This window comes from Euphorbia lathyris, chromosome 1 (assembly GCF_963576675.1).
Source record: "Euphorbia lathyris chromosome 1, ddEupLath1.1, whole genome shotgun sequence".
Taxonomy (NCBI): Eukaryota; Viridiplantae; Streptophyta; class Magnoliopsida; order Malpighiales; family Euphorbiaceae; genus Euphorbia; species Euphorbia lathyris.
Window position 1 is genome coordinate 92,311,078 of NC_088910.1, and position 12,177 is coordinate 92,323,254.

Sequence of the window (12,177 nt, forward strand, 5' to 3'; positions counted from 1 at the left end):
TCTATTTCGACAAAAGACCCACATCCAAGTTTCATAGCTTTTGATCCGTCTATCCCAATCATGATTTTCTTACCTCCAGAAGGAAAGGTTTTTCCTTTCAATTTAATAGCAAGTTAACTTAATTTTAATCAAAACCAACTGGGCTTAAGTTTGCTTCCTACTTATAAGATTTACTAGTTTTCATATAGCCTGGCTATTTGAGTTTTATAGAGTCCTATGTATATAACACTCAATTTGTTTTAAAAAAATCATTAATACTTTGAGTTTTTCGTACTTCAAATGAAAAGTAAAATCAATTTCAAAATTTGAATTTCATGGTACACAATATGCTTTATGAAAATTCTAAAGAAAAGAGAACTTAATTATTTTATGACTATATTAGTTTTAACTTAATTATAACTTCTTTTAAAAAATTCAATAATATTTAGCAGATTGTATTTAGATTTTTATGTACTATAAATAAAAAATAATAAAGAAAGAAAAGAAAATATAATTGTTGGAATACTAATTTATAAAATTCAATTGGTTAATCCTGGCATTACACCAATTTGGTTCTCAGATTAAAGCTTCAAAAACAATTAAGATCCTAAACTATTAAAATCATCAATAAAAAATTATCAATTGAATTATCATCCTATCCTAAAATCAGAAACTGTGATTATTTGAAACTGTTCAACCGAATAATTTTTGATGAGGTCTCAATTTGATTTTTGTTTAAAAAATGGTTAATACACATATTTGCCCCTGTGTTTTCGCGGAAAAACAGATTTTCCCTTAAATCAAATAAACCCACAAAATTATCCTTGAATTTTCCATAAACCTGCAATTACACCCTAATCTAACAGAGCTGCTAAACGGCAATGACATCAAACCTTTTTGTCTCCAAAAAAATTGGATGACGACAATCAAAATTCATTTGGTTTCTTATTGTTTTCTATTTCTATTGCTTTTGGATTAATTAGGAAGGTTTAGACGCCGTTTTATTAGGTTGATTGAGCTTTTATGAAAATGAATTTTCACAAATCTGTTCTTCTAACTTGCTTTTAATCGAAATTGAATGTGCATATTTTTTTCTGTTTGTGATTTGTTGTTCTTTTCTGAAGTTTTTCTGGAGACAAGCAGGTTAGATGTGAACGCCGTTTAAGAGCTCTGTTAGATTAGATTATAATTGTAGGTTTGTGAAAAATTCAGGGATAGTTTTGTGGGTTTATTTGATTTAAGGGCAAATCTGTTTTTCCGAGAAAACACAGAGGCAAATATATGTATTAACTCGTTAAAAAATAAAAACTCAATTAATAATTTTTTCTTAATTCAAAAATCTAATTGATAATTTTGATATTTTAAGATTTTTAATGACTTTTTATGCCCTTAATTATTACATATAAATCACAGTGTAAATGAGTGGCTGTAAATGAATTGATTTAAACCGAGAGTGATGGGTGAAAGCAGAGTCAAATCAAATGGTACGATGAGAGACAAAACAAGCTCATATGAATGTGAAGGATTATTACATTTTGGATGAAATCTGTAAATGATAGCAACTAATACCATTCAATTAGGTGGACCATATATATCAACCAGGACTTGTGTGGTTCTTGTTTGGATAGATCAAATTAATGATAGGGATAAGGATATATTTACCTATATCTTCTCTGGAAGTGTAGATTTATCCTTAATGTATCAATTTTATCTTGATGTAGTATTCCTTTCATTTCTCTGTATAAGTTATTTTAGGGTATTTCACTAAAATTCTCTCTCATATCACTATTGGAGAATAAACATTGGAATATTAAAAAACACATATACCAATATAAAATTTTTTTAACATTTGGACTAAAAAACTAAACTAAAATCTCTTGGAATTCTAGAATGACTTATATTTGGGGGAAAAAACTGTAATTTGCTAGAATGACCTATATAAGGAAATGGAGAGAGTAGAAAATATGAACATACTGATTTATTGTTATTTAAATGCAATGTCGGATTTTTCAAATATCAATCATGTCTAAAATATTTATTGTGTTACTAACACCGTACAAACAAAATATGTTTAAAAGCCAATAATTAAGTCAAAAACATATAAGTTAATCATAACAAAATTGATTAAAATGTGATAAAATGCACCAAACTATTTCAATTTATAGATAAATTTGTTTAAAATGACTGATGTGACAATCAAATAACGGTCCAATTTGTTCAAATTTTCTATCAGGTAAGATACTAAAGTAAAATTTTATCAATTTTTACATGAGCAATAAATCTGCACTTTTAAAAAAAAAATAAGAATCCTTTTTTTTTTGAAACTTAAGAATCCTTAATTATATAAAGTAAAGTAAGATAATGAAAAAAAAAATTACAAATTGATGAACACTTGGAAAAGATAATGAATATTCTGTAAAATAAGAATCTTGCTTTTCTTTTGATTGATAATGAATATTTAATGTTTTTTTTATAAAGATAATGATCTGAATGGTAAGAAATGGAAAAGGAATATTCTGTAAAAACAAATGGAAAAGGAATCATGTCATTAAAGGCACAATATCACTTTTTTTTTTCTTTTCTTTTTTTTCTGTATGACACAGATCCATTGTAATCTTGACAAATTAGATTTTTCAGATGATATATGTTTTTGTTTGTTAAATTAATTAATAGGTAAATTTAAAACCAATATTTTGCTTTCTACTGAAATATTAGCAATATCTGCTGTCGAAATTAACATATTTTGTTTCTGTTAATCAATATTTATTTCTTTCTCAGAGTAAGAACTAGCCCAGAAAAATCAGGAAAAGACAAAGATTAAATTGAAGAATTCTATGAAACTAACACCATAAGCATTAAAAAAAAAAAAAAAAATCAATCTGACCCTTTTTTTAGTGGGCAGCTACTTTCCTCTCTTTTTTACAGTATTGCATCACTGGGGGTAGGGGTCCTCTAGAGTTAAAAAGTCTCTGGAGTTGGTGTACTTTTTTTAACTAAACTCAGTTTTTATTCAGGGATTAGATGCAAAATGAGATATTTTATTCTTAACATTTAAAAATATGCAATTTTATTTTTAACATCGCTATTTAAGAGTAATTTTACTCACTAATGTTCACAAGTTTGGTCAATTTCAAATATTATTATAAAACACAGATTTCTTATTTTTTATGATTTAATAATAGGATTGGAGATTAATATTTATAAATTCTGCGAAATATATGATTTTTTTTTGTCAAATTAGTATATATTTTCTTTTATTTTTTTTCATATCTAATCGTATGTTTGTTATCTCTTGCTAATGAGTGATAAAGTGATGCATATTTGAAGTATATATGACAAGATTCATGACCGAGAAAACAGTTTGCTGAATTATTTCTCAAATTTCATCCAACTTATCAACTTTAAGAGTAAAATTGCACACTTTCAAATAAAATTATTTATAACTGTAAACATTTTACACCTATCTTTTTTTAATAATAATAATAAAAGAATCCATCACGATAAAATCGTGCTCTTTATCCCACAATAGTACCCCTCTATCCCACGCCATGTTTATAGTATTATTATAAATAAATTTCAGCTAAGCCACCACATTATATATTTTAGTGTTAGGGTTTATAATGTTGGGTCTAGGGTTTATTCTTTTAGGGTTTATAATCTTTATTTTAGGATTTAGGATTTTATATAAACAAATAATTAAAAAATATATAATTAATTAATTACATAATATTAATGTGGTTATATTTTTTTTGGTAGGAAAGGGAAAGAAAAACAAAAACCAACAACTAACCCGGGATTAGCCTAGGGAAGCTATCCCCCACCCGATCATCAGATAGAAAGGAACAAAGAAAGTTTGGAGGAGAAGAGAAAGTTGTAATTCCCGGCATCCTTTCATGGCCCTCAGTAGCAAGGCGATCTGCCACCCTATTCTCTGTACACATGACCAAAGGAGATGGTCTCAAATGAAGAACACAATCTTCTGATCTCTTTGACAAGGTTTTGACTACTCAGACACAAAGTTTTGTTATTAGCAACCATATTAACTGCTTCAAGATTGTCAGAATCCACAAGCAACATTTTCAGCCCCATATCAATGACCAACTTAAGACCAGAAAGGATCCACCAGAGCTCTGCAGAAAAGGAAGATCTCATCCTTAGGTTCTGAGAAAAGCCAGAAACCCAATTGCCCCCAGCATCTTGTAGATGAAAAAATTTGATTTTTTATTATCAAAACAAGGACCATACTAGTCGATATTTGCATAATCGATGTCTTTTAAATTGACATTGCCAATTTGACTATTAACGATCTCAAAATGAAATTTTTTAAGAATTAAAATTGTTTAGTATCACAATTACAATGGAATCACATTTTTTATTTTTTAAAATCATCAATTTTTGAGTTTTCTCTCTACGCATTAACTTTCTTTTTTTCTTACCAAAAAACACCTAAATTGTAAATTCTTGAATTTTTTTTATTTTGAGGTCGTTAATGATAAAATTCTTAATGTCAATTCAATATTCATCAATTTTGCAAATTTCAACAAAGTACGGTCTTCGTTTTGACAACAATAAAACCACAATCATTCATCAGTAAATCACTGTAGATACATGAATTTTTTTTAAAAAAAAAATTAGCCCTTAATAATAATAATAGAAAAAAACCTACATTTCACCCATCCTACATCAATGAAACACGTTTTCCCTCTTATATTTTAACTAGCTAGCTAGGTACTTGAATTATTATTTTAGCTAGTGAAAAACAAGAGAATCTCAAAATTTTGATTTGATGTGACAAAACTATACATAAAAAGACAGTATTACGAGTGTAAATATATACAGTAAAAGATTAGGTTTCATTCACAAATCAATATAAATAGAGGGATATGAAAGCTAGGCTCTCATATGAATATCATTTCTCCATTTATAGCAGAGAAGATATATCTAGCCTAGATATGCATATAACATTTTTGTTTTCAAGATAAAGACTTCATGAGGTAATTAAATCTTTCATTTCATATATGCAACCTTTTCAGTTCTTGCCTTCTCTTTTCTTGTATCATTTCCTTAATTAATTCAAAACCCTAAATTATTGCAGGAAGTTCATTAAATTTGGCTGTGAAGCTGAAGCATCCATGCAATTGGAACACTCATTTGAGCAAGAGATCATACGTTACTTTTATTTTGAGGACACCGGGTGCCTATGTGGCTTGGCTGCCCCGGCCTCGGACCTTCACACGAGCTGAAGGTCCTGGCGGTTACTGTTACTCGGCTTCTATAAAAATATATTATTCAATTATTACTTCCAAGAATTCATGAATTTGTATTGAAAAAAAATAAAAAATCTATGAAGACTTCCATATTATGATAAAAGATCTTAAATTGGTTACATTAATTCATTATTATGTTCAGTATAATTCCAGTTTACATGTTTTTAATTAAACAGAATCATGTATGAGTATGATTATTGAATCTGCAAAACTTACTAAGATATTCCAGAAAAGGAAATGAATTAGAAAATTGAGTAAATATATATATGTGGCTTATAACATGACATATAGGAGAAGGAATCCTGTCATAAAGGCACAATATCACATCCCTTGTAATCTGTGCTGATATATGTTTTTCTTTGTAAAATTAATAGCTATATTTAAAGTCAATATTTTTTTTCTCATGAAATATTAGCAATATGTCCTATCAAAACATTTTGTTTATGTTATAGTCGATATTTATTTCTTTTCAGAGTAAGAACTAGCTAGCCCAGAAAATCAAAAAACAAAAATATTATGTTGAACGGTTCTAGGACACTAACACCACAACTTCTGCAGAAGGATCATCACTTGTAAAAAAAAAAAAAAAAAAAAAAAATTACTATTTTCAAATCCATAAAGCCTTTTTGTTAGACGGTTTGTGAGTCGGATAACTTATTTTCTAATTTAGGCTTATCAAGCTATTTTGATGGGCAGCTACTTGTTTCTCTTTTTACTAGACATTTTAGGGTATTTCGAGAGTATAATAGACTTGAACAATAAAAATTGTTTTGCATACCACTACAAAAGAGATATGATTGTGAAGAAAAAAATATATACATGTGTATTCACTCGATTTATTACTCCTGGAGTAATGGAGGAATACACAATTATATAGTTAAAGACAATTTCAATTGTGCCAAAGCATAGTATTTGATGCGTGTGAAATATAACTCTAAGGAGAAGTGCATCATATCACTAAAGTAATATAATTAGCCGACCAAACTCACCACAAATAGCTACCTCGTCCAACCCACTTGCCTAGACCAGCCCCCATCCACATCCTTCCCACTCTCCTCAAATGACTACCAAGCCCAACATGGTATTTTTTTTAATCCCCGAAAGATTCTTAATCTTCATTTCTTCAGCTAAAAAAATCATTTCTCTTTTGCCCACAAATCTCATTATATGCATTAAACAATCATAATTGGAAAATGGCCATGGAAGATGAATATGATGCTCTTATTGAAAATATAAGACGTGTGGCGGTGCCTTGTTCATCTAATGCTAATATCATTCAAAGTTTGTGGGTGGATTTTCAGGCATAAAAAGAAATATGATGAATCATTTGAAACGCATAAAGCCCGCCTAGTAGGTGATGGTGCAGGTCAGCAAATAGTTATGCATTGTGGTGAAACGTTCTTGCCGGTTGTCAAACTAGCTACTATTCGGACTATATTCAACATTGCATTATCCAAATCTTGGTGTCTTCATCAATTAGATATGCAGAATGTGTTTTTACATGGAGATCTCAATGAAACAGTTTATATGTATCAACCCCTTGGATTTCGCGTTTCTACACATGTTGATTATGTCTCTTTGCTTAAAAATTCTCTCTATGGGCTTAAGCAAGCTCCTCGTGCTTGGTACTAGTGTTTTGCTAATTTTGTGGCTACTTTGGGCTTATTTTTTTATTTATTGTCGGGGCAATAATATGGCTTACATTCTTCTTTATGTATATGACATTATTCTAGTGGCTTCTCCAGATACCCTTCGAGAGTCTATCATGTCTAAGCTCGGGTTTGAGTTTTCTATGAAGGACTTAGGTCCTCTCAACTATTTTCTAGGTATTTCTGTCACCAGACCATAAGGGCTATTTCTTTCCCAAAGGAAATATGCAGAAGAAATTATAGAATGGTCCAACATATCTTTATGCAAACCATCTCCTACATCAGTGGACACCAAATCAAAACTTTGTATCTCCTCAAGTAATCCTTATCATGATCCGACTGAGTATCATAGTATTGCCAGTGCTCTACAATATTTGACTCTCACGAGATGAGATATTTCATATGTTGTTCAGCAATTGTGTTTATTTATGCATACAACACATGACTGCTTTGAAGAGAATCATTAGGTACAAGTAAGGTACTCCTGAATTCGGTCTCCACATTTATCCTCTGCGTAGCAAGCTTATTTTCTACACCAATGCATATTGAGATGGATGTCTTGACATCAGGTGATCCACTTCTTGTTATTATGTATATTTTGGGGATAATTTGATCTCTTGGTCTGCCAAAGGACAACCTACTTTGTCTCATTCTAGTGCTAAAGTCGAGTATCGTGGAGTGCCTAATGTTGTTTCTGAATCTTGTTGGGTTCCAAACTTATTTTTGGAGCTACATTGTCCTATTACAAAATCCACCTTAGTATATTATGACAACATTAGTGCGACATATCTTTTCGGAAGCCCAATTCAACATCAACGCACTACGCATATTAAGATGGATAAACATTTTGTTCGCGAGAAATTCGCTCGAGGTCAAGTATATGTCCTACATGTTCTTTCACGCTATCAAATTGTTGATATCTTCACTAGAGGTCTTCCGTTGGATCTCTTTGATTATTCCTGAGATAGTCTTAATGTATGCCTTCCTCCCGTTTCGACTATAGGGGTGTATTAAAATAAAGAAAGACCTAAAATCCCTTCATATCGAAGGCGTCATCATTCACATTCACCTAGCAAGCATGTTCCGAAGTAGGAAGGATCTAGATCCCCAAAACGGCATAGGGAAATTCATCATTATTCTACTGAATCCCTGATTCATCGTTACAAAGCTCATAAGAAAAATTTGGAGGTTTCTAGATCTCCTGAATATCGTGATCAAGAGTGAAATTCGGCACGTGATGAAGGACGAAGGGTTGGAGTCCAAGATGCTAGAGACCACAAATATAGACACTCCTTTAAGCGCTGAAATAATGAGTCAACCGATGCCAAAGGGTTTCAAGTATCCTCTACTCAAAGATTACAACGGTATGATAGATCCAACCTTGCACATGAAGAATTTTCTAAGAGCTCTACAAACCACAACATCAACTAATATGCTCATGTGTCGTTTATTTTCAACGACATAGAGAGATTCAACTGCTTACTAGTATGACCAACTCTTGCGAGGCTCTATTAGATCTTTCATAAAATGTCTAAAAAGTTGATGGATCATTTTATCACTTTTATTCCTGAGAGTAAGACAATGCAATATCTTAACTATCTAGTGCAAGAACCTAGTGAATCTTTGAATGAGTGGGTTGAACGATCCTAGAGAGTGGTTATCCAGATCAAACATCTGAATGTTGATGGGGAGGTGGAAGCTATGACAAGTAATTACCGAAGAAAATATTTGTCCAAAGAGCTTACCACCCGAAGACCGAAGAATTTTCCTGACTTAATATGGAGAGCTCGTGATTTTGTTAAATGGGATAGTCACAAGTTGAATCCATTGATCAAGGAGAGGTTGAGTTCGGTTCATCAACCGAAGGAATCCAAAGGCGACATAAGCAGAGAGGATAATAAACGATCTAAAGAGCACTCAGATCAAAATTATAATCCTATAAACGCTCCTTGAAAGAAATCCTTTAAAGAGATGCCTTCACCTTCTTTCATTTTGAATAGCTCATAGAGTCTCATGTTCTGGTTTACTTTTGACTCATTGGCCTTGTTGGTTCCTTCATAGGTGACCTCCAGCTTGTTCCATATCTCTTTTGCTGATTCACAACCTAAAAGCTTATTGTACTTTGCAGCATCTAGAGCACAATGAAGCATATTGATAGTTGAGACATTATTTTGTAGCTTCTATAAGTCATCTTCTGACCATTTATCCTCAGTTTTTAGGATTTGATCCCCACCAATTGTTTCATATGGGCCTCTTATAATTGCCAACCAGGCACTCATATTTTGTGCTCAGTTGAAGTTCTTCATTCTGTTTTTCCAGAATATATAGCTCGATCCAAAGAACAAATGGTGATGGACATTCCTTTTGGGAGGATTTGAGTTGTCTCATCCCCTATAAGGAAACGTGTGCTATTAGATGCCATTTAAAGATCTGGCTCAAGATAGTTTTATCTTAATGAATAGAGCTTAGGCTCTGATACCACTTGTTGGTCCCTTGTGAGTTATAATTAGTTCCAAATGGGGGGGGGGGGGTGAATGGAACTATTGGGTTAATTTTACCCTTTTTAATTTTCTCACTTCTAGTTCAATAGCACAGCACAAACGCAAGCTCGGAATCAGAGGAAAGCTCCATTTACTTAGTTAGTCAGTTAACAGAGCCTCATTATGCTTCTGATCTTACTACACTGAAGATAGCTCGCACATAGGAGCTTTTGTTGAAGACTTAAGGGTATGCAATCTATTAATGCATAATAGTCGGAAGCTTTACTTATGAGATTAATTTTAGATCAAGCAATTATCATAAGTAAGTAAATGAAAGGGTTAGAGAAAAGTTACTAAGTGATTTATAATGGTTCAGCCTCCTGCCTACATCCAGTCCCTAGAATACATTCTTTTAGGTTTTAATCCACTAGTGAACTCTTTCAATGGTAGAGCATAAACCTTTACAATAGATACAGAGGTTACACTCCACACTCAGTTATATATCTCTCAACTTGGTTACTTATAACCGAAGTAAACAGAAGAGCTTTTGATCTTTTTAACTATAGATGATTATGTTCTAACTTAAAAGACAAATGGAGTTCTATTTTTCTATAAGCTATTACACGAATTACAACAATGAAATGTGTATCAGCTTTTCTCTTTTGTTTTTCACTTGAAGAATATATCTCAATTTCAGCATTGATGATCAAGTGTTGAAAGAAGCTTTTTGTGGGGCTTTTATAGCGGAGCCGTGCAAACTTCTAACTTCTGCTTCAACAGACTGATGGTTTGTGCATTTATGGAAAACAGTAGAAGTTGTTGGCGGGGACAAGCTTATTGTTGCTTGTACTTCTTTCTTCTTTGGGATGCGCTGTGTAAAACGCAGAGTCAACGCCAGCGTTTCTTGTCTTCCGGCTCCATTGCTTTGGGCCTTTCTTGCTTTTAGATTGTTCCACCTTCTGGGCCAGAACCAAGGCTTTAGGCCTTTCTTCTACTTAAGGCCTTTTTAGATTTTCTTTCTCTTTTAAATTTAATCACAACACTTAACAAGTTTATTAGTACAAATAAATCAATACATAATTTTGTACTTAAGCAATTTTTGGAAATATAATTTCGTATTAAATATTTTTGTCATAATAAAAAATTCTATGTGGAAAATGTGTTTCAACACATTGTGCTAGAACCCTTCTTTTGAAATCTTCTCTTAGGCTTAACCTGCTCCTAGTATGGACATTTTGAGATTTCACACGTATTCATTTTGGTAGCTTGAGTAGAGGCCTCATGCGAAGAAAGGACTGTATAAACTATTTTTTTCGTCATTCTCTGTTTTGCATGTTAGGATCATCAGCAAACTCTCCAGGAGAAGGAGGCATACCTTCATAAGAAATGGCCATCTCTACTAGTGGAATGATTGAGAAAAAGGGCAGTGTTTCAATCCCCTCAGTTCGGACTGATGGAGGAGTGGCTGCACGAGGAACCGAAATGGAAGCATCGATAGACAAGTTCCCTAAGTTTTTCAATGCTTTCGAAGTTTCTTGGGCTTCAGCTTGGAAAGTTGCTGATGGTTGTTTGTCTAATATGATAAATGGGTGGCTTTCCGTAGAAGCATTCGACACATCTAGAGAGGAGCTTTCAACTTCAACTACTTTCTTACTCGTCGAGCCTTAAGTGGATTTTTCGTTGTGGCTTTATCTTTTTTCAGCTTCTTTATGCGAGCTAACATTTCATCATGAATAGAACACATGATCAGAATTACATGCATCAAGAAAAAGGAAAAGTATAAATTTAAAGAACGAAAGTAAATCTACCTTTTATAGTTTTAAGTTGGTTAGACCCCGGATATGCAATTCCATTAGTTTTGCTGAAGAATACAGTGTCTTCAGTTTGGATAATGTTGAAACACCTTTCCACAAGATTTTGATTTGACAAAATCATCCATGATTAAGGGACAATTAAATTTAAGTGCTTTATTTTAATTGTACTAATCCGTTTGTTCAATGTTGAGTATAAATATAAATAAAGATAAATATAAAAAGCAAAACAGGACGAAGTCAGCATGAGATGAACAAAACAAGCTAAGTGGAATGAAGGTCAGCATAGTATCAAGTTGAGTGGAATCAAACTTAGCATCAAAAGACTAAGACATAAACGCCCAACAAAGAGAAGTGAAATAAAGCTCAGCATAAGAAGTTGCAACAACAATTGTCTTATGAAGCTGAGCTGACTAAAAATATACTCAGCTTAGAAATTTCTGAAGACAAAGACTTACGCAGTAGAAGCTGAGTGATTCCTCAAGACAGCATGAAAGAGTCGTTTGCTACAAGACAAAGATTGCCACTCCTCTGCACCAATAATTGAAACCTTGGAATTACACAAAAGACACACTCCGAGATGTATGGGTCAATGGATTATTGGTAAAAGACAACTGGCACAAAAAGACAAGCCTGACGCAAGAAGACAAGCCTGACGTCTGAAGGAAAACAGAGGAAGGGAATGGCCGGAACAGTCTGAAGCTGACCAGAAGCTGTCCCCTAAAAGAGCCATTTTAACATCAACGGCTAAATCATTTCAAAATGATCCAACACAGATTTTCCCCTATATAAGGACAATCAAACTCCTTGGATCATTGCCGATTGAAAAAGAAAAGAAAATTATAAGAGAAAAAAGATACAAAAGCACTTAGATACAAAAAGAGATCTTACACCCATCTTCTATTCCTGTGTAAATGCTAGAGTGATTACTTGTAATCTTCTAAAGTGTTCTTTATTTGAAAAGGAACAAGTGTTTATCAATTGTAAAAAT

The 12,177-nt window shown here is 32.5% G+C and overlaps 1 long non-coding RNA gene across 1 annotated transcript; it reads left to right on the forward strand.

The window, feature by feature from the left end:
- Positions 1–4,775: 4,775 nt before the first annotated feature.
- On the forward strand, positions 4,776–5,371 carry LOC136211438 (uncharacterized). The gene is made up of 2 exons (XR_010678646.1): positions 4,776–4,973; positions 5,075–5,371. It is a non-coding gene; the product is annotated as an uncharacterized lncRNA (long non-coding RNA).
- Positions 5,372–12,177: the final 6,806 nt, after the last annotated feature.